Raw genomic sequence first — 8539 nt, forward strand, 5'->3', positions numbered from 1 at the left:
TCACCCACAGTATGCCAAATGAAATAGCTCCAGTTCCAGAAGCGGTACATAAACGACCCGATGCCCATATTATTCCCTTGGAAAGCTAATGCTGTCTTTAAGACCTGTCATTCCCAGAGGGATTTATTTCATTGATTTCCACGCATGCTGTGGCAGGGAGACCCACTTCTAGCTAGTTGCTGATAGGAACCTTCAATTACATTTGAAAACCAGTAAGGGACAACTCCTTTTTCCTCCTTTTCAATTTAATTTGAATGCCATCATCATCGCGGGACCAATATATCAGGTCTGGGAAAGAAATAAGAACCTTCTCGAAAGAAAAACACCATGGTGGATTTCACCAGTAGAGGTCTTAACAATAAAAAAAAACCAACATGGAAGGGAAGACAGCCACTTACGAAGATTTGGTAAGAAAATCAGAACAAGGGCTTAAACTTAAACCGTATGAGGAAATAAAGGATCAATTCACCGGTTGGCTACAATATCATCAGGTGAATGATATGTTAAAGCAAGATAAAAGAAAAATGGGCTTTGAGGACAAGAAATCAAAATTCAATATAGAAATAATAGAAGGCAAAAACAAAACATTGTCTAAATTATATGACATATTACTGGAATGGCATACAAAAGACGAGGAAGTCAAAGAGGCAATGATTAAATGGGCAACTGACTTCGGCTATAACATCGAGTTTGAAAAGTGGTTGAAATTGTGGAATAGAGACATTAAATTTACGGCCTGTACGAGTTTGAGAGAAAATGTTTGGAAAATGCTCTATAGATGGTATCTTACGCCGGCAAAATTGGCTAAAATCTATAGATCAGAAAATAAGACATGCTGGAAATGTGGTGAAGTGGAGGGAGACCTCTACCATATGTGGTGGCAATGCAACAAGGTGAAGGTTTTTTGGGAAGCAATTTATAATGAACTTAAAAAAGTCTTCAAATATACTTTCCCCAAAAGATCTGAGGCCTTTTTGCTGGGAATTATGGGTAAGGAAATAAAAAATGAAGATAAAAAAATATTTCTCTATGCCACCACAGCCGCAAGAATTATGCTGGCACAAAACTGGAAAACAGAAACTATACCTAACATAAGTGACTGGCAGGTCAAAATGATCAACTATGCCGAGCTAGATAGATTAACAGGCAGAATACGAGACCAAGACGACCAGAAATTTCAAAAAAATTGGAGTATATTTTGGAAATATATTGGAACGGATATATAGGAGGAACTGGCGGTATTAGAAAAACTTTATCAGCTAATAATTATAAACTTTAATAAACTAATTACGCAACCCGGGATTTATTTGATACTTACCAAAAGGGTGAAGGGAAGTCAAAGGCTAAGGAGAGCCTAATGGTTATATTATTATTTTTTGTATGATTGTATGCTTTCTTTTTGTATAGTATGAAAATAGGATGAATAATTTATGTTAAAATGTTTATTTTTGTATTTGTTAGTTCTTTTTTCTTTTTTCTTGTACAAATTCTGAATAAAAATTTACCTGCAAAAAAAAAAAAAAAATGAATGCCATCATCATCGCAGAGGTGTCTATGAAAGGGACATATTGATTGAAAATGTCTAGTAAACCGGATCAGTACTTGGATTCCTACTGAGGGTATTTGGCAAGCCTACATGACAGTGATCAGGGATTGAGGGTTGGTTCTGTGGTATTATGGCAGTGGACAAAGTTTGGAGGAGGAGGAGGAGGAGGAGGAGGAGGAGGAGGAGGAGAAACAGCAACAGTTAAGGAGCCCTCAGACCTTCCCATATCCATAAGGATAGTCTACCCCTGAAGATCTAATGCTCTGGTTGATCTTTCCAGTGGGTAGAACTTAGCCCCTCATCTCACTATAGGATGGTGACCATAAGGCCATAGATATGATAGCTTCTGAGTGTAATCCTTAAGGATGATGGAGCACATTTGAGTCCCTGGTATACTGGTATACCCTACATGGAATAGTCCAGACAACAGCTGGGGTGCAGGAGGCATAACAATTGCTGCAAAGATGAAACAACACAAGTTTAGAGCCCATAATGGTGCCCATTGCATGGCGGTGAAAGCAGTGAAGAGGGGGCCTACATTGCTACTTCTATCATGTCTCCATGAAATCAGCTCGTGAAGGCAGTCCATTGGCTGTTAACATCTATCTTGACAGATGGAACCTGGGATACCTTAGAGACCTCCTAGGTACCTTAAGGACAAATCCATTTGTTTCTGTAATGACAGAGATGTCACAATAGATGCATCAAGAGTGAGACTTCCAATGCTCCATCAAGCCATGCTTTGTGGGATCAGTTTAAGGTTTTGCAGTCTTATGGCTTTCATGGGATCCTAGAACTGGAAGCAACCCGAAGGGTCATCATGCCTTAGTCCCCTGCAATGCAGGAATCACAGTTATCTGACAGATGGGCATCTGAAATCTACTTGAAAACCTCCAATGAAGGAGAACCCACCACCTTCCAAATTAGTCCATTCCACTGTCAAATATTTCTTACTGTCAGAAAGTTCTTCCTAAATGTTTAGTTGGAATCTTCTTTCTTGTTACTTGAATCCGTTGGATAAGGTTCTACCGTCTGAAACAGCTGAAAACAAGCTTAATCCATCTTCTGAGTGAAAGCCCTTCAAACTTTGAGAAGGCGCTTGTGAATAAGTGCTCAATAATGTGCTAATAATAATAATAATAATAATAATAATAATAATAATTTATTTATACCCCGCCCATCTGGCTGGGCTTCCCCAGCCACTCTGGGCGGCTTCCAACTGAATATTAAAAACAGTACACCATCAGACATTAAAAACTTCCCTAAAGAGGGCTGCCTTCAGTTGTCTTTTAAAAGTAAAATAGTTGTTCATTGCCTTGACATCTGCTGGGAGGGCGTTCCACAGGGCAGGCGCCACTACCGAGAAGGCTCTCTGTCTGGTTCCCTGTAACCTTTCTTCTTACCGCCAGAAGGCCCTCGGCGCTGGATCTCAGTGTCCGGGCTGAACGATGGGGGTGGGGACGCTCCTTCAGGTATACAGGACCGAGGCCGTTTAGGGCTTTAAAGGTCAGCACCAACACTTTGAATTGTGCTCGGAAACATACTGGGAGCCAATGCAGATCTCTCAGAACCGGTGTTATGTGGTCCCGGCAGCCACCCCCAGTCACCAGTCTAGCTGCCGCATTCTGGATTAATTGCAGTTTCCGGGTCACCTTCAAAGGTAGCCCCACATAGGGTGCGTTGCAGTAGTCCAAGCGGGAGATAACTAGAGCATGCACCACTCTGGCAAGACAGTCTGCGGGCAGGTAGGGTCTTAGCCTGCATACCAGGTGGAGCTGGTAGACAGCTGCCCTGGAAACAGAATTAACCTGTGCCTCCATGGACAGCTGTGAGTCCAAAATGACTCCCAGGCTGCACACCTGGTCCTTCAGGGGCACAGTTACCTCATTCAGGACCAGGGAGTCCCACCCACCCACCTGCCCCCTGTCCCCCCAAAACAGTACTTCTGTCTTGTCAGGATTCAACCTCAATCTGTTAGCCGCCATCCATCCTCCAACCGCCTCCAGGCATACTGATGAACACCCAGCCCTAACCTCCTGATGATCTCTCCCAGCGGCTTCATATAGATATTAAAAAGCATGGGGGAGAGGACGGAACCCCGAGGCACCCCACAAGTGAGAGCCCAGGGGTCTGAACACTCATCCCCCACCACCACTTTCTGGACATGGCCCAGGAGAAAGGAGCGGAACCACCGTATAACAGTGCCCCCAGCTCCCAGCCCCTCAAGACGGTCCAGAAGGATGTTATAGTGATGGTGTCAAAGGCCGCTGAGAGATCCAGCAGAACTAGGAAACAGCTCTCACCTTTGTCCCTAGCCCACCGGAGATCATCAACCAGCGCGACCAAGGCAGTTTCAGTCCCATGGTGAGGCCTGAATCCCGATTGGAAGGGATCCAAATGGTCTGCATCCTCCAGGCGTGCTTGGAGTTGTTTGGCAACCACCCGCTCAATCACCTTGCCCAAGAATGGTAAATTTGAGACTGGGCGATAGTTGGCCAAATTGGCTGGGTCTAAAGATGTTTTTTTAAGAAGCGGTTTAATGACCGCCTCTTTCAGCGGGTCTGGGAAGGCTCCCTCACAGAGGGAAGCATTCACCACCCCGCAGAGCCCATCACCCAGCCCTTCCCGGCTCGCTTTTATCAGCCAGGATGGGCAAGGATCAAGGAGACAGGTGGTCGGTTTCACTTGTCCAAGCAGCCTGTCCACATCCTCGGAGGTAACAGATTGGAACTGATCCCATGTAACAGGACTAGACAGAACTCTAGCACTCTCCCGCCCTGGCCCTGCTCCCATGGTAGAGTCTACCTCCTTCTGAATCTGAGCGACTTTATCTGCAAAAAAACTTTGCAAAAGCATTGCAAGAGATCTTGGGGTCCCTACCAGGCCCTGGTGGTGCAGGTGGTTCCGATAGATTGCGAACCACCTGAAAAAGTCTCCTGCTGCTGTTTTCTGCAGATGCAATGGAGGCGGCGAAGAAGGCCCTCTTTGCCATCGCCATTGCCACTTGGTAGGCTCGACGTTGAGCTCTAGCCCGTGTCCGGTCTGATTCAGAATGAGTTTTCCGCCACCGGTGCTCTAGCCATCTCAACGATTGTTTCATCGCCCTCAGCTCCGGGGAAAACCACGGGGCTGTCCGGGCTCCATGCAATCGGAGAGGGCACTTCGGAGCCAGACAGTCAATAGCCCTGGTTAACTCCACATTCCAGTGGGTCACCAGAGAATCAGCTGAAAGGCCATCAACTTGGGATAAAACATCCCCTACCACTCTCTGGAAGCCAATTGGATCCATTAAGTGGCGGCGGCGGATCATCTGAATTGGTCCCACCTCCCTGCAGAGGGGAAGGGTTGCGGAGAAGTTCAGTTGCACCAGGAAGTGATCTGACCATGGCACTTCTTTTGTTTCGCTTTTAGTTAATGTCAGATCACCAACATCCATAGAGGTAAACACCAAGTCTAAGGCATGTCCACGGCTATGAGTTGGGCCAAACTTATTCAGGGAAACCCCATGGAGGCCATGCTTTCCACGAAGTCCCAAGCGGCCCCTTGTAAGGTCGTGTTGGCATGGATGTTAAAATCCCCCAGGACAACCAAGCTAGGTGTCTCCAGGAGCATATCCGCCATGACCTGAAGCAGCTCGGGGAGGGAATCCTTGGTGCAGCGGGGAGGTCGGTACACCAATAGGAATCCTGTACTGCCCCTATTGCCTAACTTCCAGAACATGCACTCAGAGAACTGGGTCTTCCCAATAGGATGTCTGGTCCAGACTAATGAATTCCTAAAAATCACTGCAACCCCCCCTCCCCGCCCACATGACCTGGGTTGCTGTGTGTAAGAGAAACCCAGTGGGCAAGCAGCGGCAAGGACAGGCCCATCTGCTTCATCCAACCAGGTCTCTGTCACACATGCCAGGTCAAATCCTCCATCCACAATCAGGTCGTGGATGGCAGTGGTTTTATTCATAATTGACCTGGCATTGCACAGCAACACTTTCAGGTCATGTGGGTTTCCCTTGCTGATTCCAGTATCCTTCCGATCAGGACCAGACCTGGAGGCAGGGATAGTCCTCAAATAACGACTAAACCTGCCTCCTCGGTAATGACATGGGCTTTTACTAGGGATGCGGGTGGCGCTGTGGGTTAAACCACAGAGCCTAGGATTTGCTGATCAGAAGGTTGGCGGTTCGAATCCCCATGACGGGGTGAGCTCCCTTTGCTCGGTCCCTGCTCCTGCCAACCTAGCAGTTCGAAAGCACATCAAAGTGCAAGTTGATAAATAGGTACCGCTCTGGCAGGAAGGTAAACGGCGTTTCCGTGCGCTACTCTGGTTCACCAGAAGTGGCTTAGTCATGCTGGCGACATGACCCGGAAGCTGTACGCCAGCTCCCTCGGCCAATAAAGCGAGATGAGCGCCGCAACCCCAGAGTCGGCCATGACTGGACCTAATGGTCAGGGGTCCCTTTACCTTTACTAATGTGCTTTTGGGATCCTTGTCCATCATTGCTGAGTAATGCTAGCAGGAGGAGGGGCATAAAATGGGTGGGTTCATGGTGTGGTGAACAGGTCTCTGCATACGGGATGGCACCAGACACCTTGAAAAAGGAGATAACGCAGCCACTCCTCCAAAAGCCCACCTTGTACCTGATGGCACTTAATGACTACAGCCCTGTCTCAAGCATCCCATTTTATGGGCAAGTACTTGTGAGAGTACCAGAGGAGAAGTGACCACTGGGAGGAGTGCAGAAAGAAAAAACACCATAGTACGCCCGCATCAGCACAACCGTACACCTTCATCTGCCCCAGGTGCAATAAAACGTGTCTCTCCTGTAGCAGTCTGTACATCCACAGCAGACGCTGTAACTCTCCAATGGTTGGATTTCACTCCAAAAGGCGCACTCTTCCATTGTCTCGTGAGACAGATGGATGTCAATGAAACTTATGAGGTCATGGTGACATAGCTGCAGATACTCCTGGAGAAAACTGGTTGATATTTTCATACATTTATTTCATATTTATTTCATGACATTTATATACTGCTTGACTGTAAATAAAGCCTCAAATCAGTTTACAAATAGAATAAAGCAAAATGGCATCAGTAAAAAGAGTTAAACTATAAATTTGGTTTTTTTAAAAAAAATCAGCAATAAACTAAGAAGAGATTAAAACACCCATTGGCATTTCACATTTTATATTTGTTCACAGATTGAGTGGGCATATAAGGGGTAAGGTGGTCTCACAAATAAACAGGTCCCAAGTTGTTACGGGCTTTATATGCTAATAGTAGCACCCAGTAGCAAATCAGCAACCAATGCAGATCTCTGAGCACAAGGAAGAGCACGGCACACTAGGTCTAACTCCCATCAGCAAATGTTTGATGTGGAAGCTACAAAGTTCCAAATAAATCCACATTGCAGTAATCCAGTCTGGAAGTAACCATCATATGAACTACTGTGGCCTACCTTCCCTGCTTCAGGAATGGTCATAGCTGGCCATAGGTGCCAACTCCTAGTGGCTGAGGTCCCTTTGGCTCCCCCAATAAAATACTTGAGGAGGCCAGCCCCCCCCCATTTTTTTTTTTTTATGGGCATTCAAATGATGTGTGCACACCACATCTTGTGATTGATTATGTGGGGTGGGGCTTACCTGGGTTTCCCCAATATTTTATTCAAGTTGGAACCCCTGCAGCTGGCCTACCAACTGCACTTGATAAAAGGCCCTTCTCGCCTCAAATGCTACCTGAGCTTCCAGGGACACAGCTGGATCCAGAAGCACACCCAGACTGTCAAACTGCTCCTTCAGGGGGAGTCCAACCTCATCCAGGGTAAGCAACTGATCAGTTTCTCAGACCTGAGACCTACTCACCCACAATGCCTCTGCCTTGCCAGGATTCCAGTTCAGTTTGTTTTTCTTCATCCATCCCATTGCTGCACCCAGGCACTGCCTGAAGTATTGCATGGCCTCTCCTCATTCCGTCATGGAGAAACAGAGCTGTGTGTCATTTGCATGCAGACAGCACCTTGCCTGCAAACTCCTAATGACTGCTCCCAGCGGCTTCATATATAAATTAAATAGCATTGGTAATAACCTTGCCACCAAAGGACTGAAAGGCAACTTCTCAATCCTACTGTCTGGACTTGGTCCCAAATGTAGGATTGGAACAGTGTCTCCAATTCTCATTCACCTGAGGTGAATGGTATCCAAAGCCAACGAAAGATCTAGAAAGAGCAACATGTTTCACTCACCCATCTATCTCCTGATAGAGGCCATTTATCAGGGCAACCAAGGACTATTCAGTCCTGAACCCATGTCTGAACCTAAATGGAAATGGGCCTACATAATATTATTTAAACCGATTGCGATCTGGGCTCAGAGCTGGGAATGGGATTAAGTCTGTCTTGTTTGCCCTGGTGAATGACCTTTGCAGAGAGTGGGACAAGGGGAGCGTGTCCCTTGTTCTATTTCTTGATCTCTCACCAGTTGTTTACACCATTGACCATTATATATTCCTGGACTATGTAGGGGGTGGGTGGGTATCAGGGAGCAATGTTCTGCAGTGATTCTAGAAGGTAGTGTTGCATGACTTCTTGGCTTGCTGGGTCTTGAACTATGGGGTGCTATGGGGAACTATTTTGTCTCAGATGCTATCAAATATCTGTATGAAGCCATTGTGAGTTTTGGAGTAAGGTGTCTTCAGCATACTGATGATACCCAAGTTTCTCAGTAACATCTGAATTGGGAATAACCGGGAAGACCCCCGTCTGTATTCTGGGTGCAGTGGTGGTCTGGATGAACGGATAAATAGGGTCTGGCAAGACAGAAGCTGTGTGGGTGAGTTGTTCCAGGATCTAGAAAGACAGTAAGTTGCCTGCCCTGCATGGGGTTGAGGTTTTCCTAGAGGAGCAGATACTTAACTTTTGGGTGTTCTTGGGTCCAGCTCTGTCACTGGAGGTGAAGATGCCCTCAGTAGCCAGGAGTGCCTTTTACTAATTACAGGACA

The sequence above is a fragment of the Podarcis pityusensis genome (assembly GCF_964106645.2).
Source record: "Podarcis pityusensis genome assembly, chromosome: 7".
NCBI classification, from domain to species: domain Eukaryota; kingdom Metazoa; phylum Chordata; class Lepidosauria; order Squamata; family Lacertidae; genus Podarcis; species Podarcis pityusensis.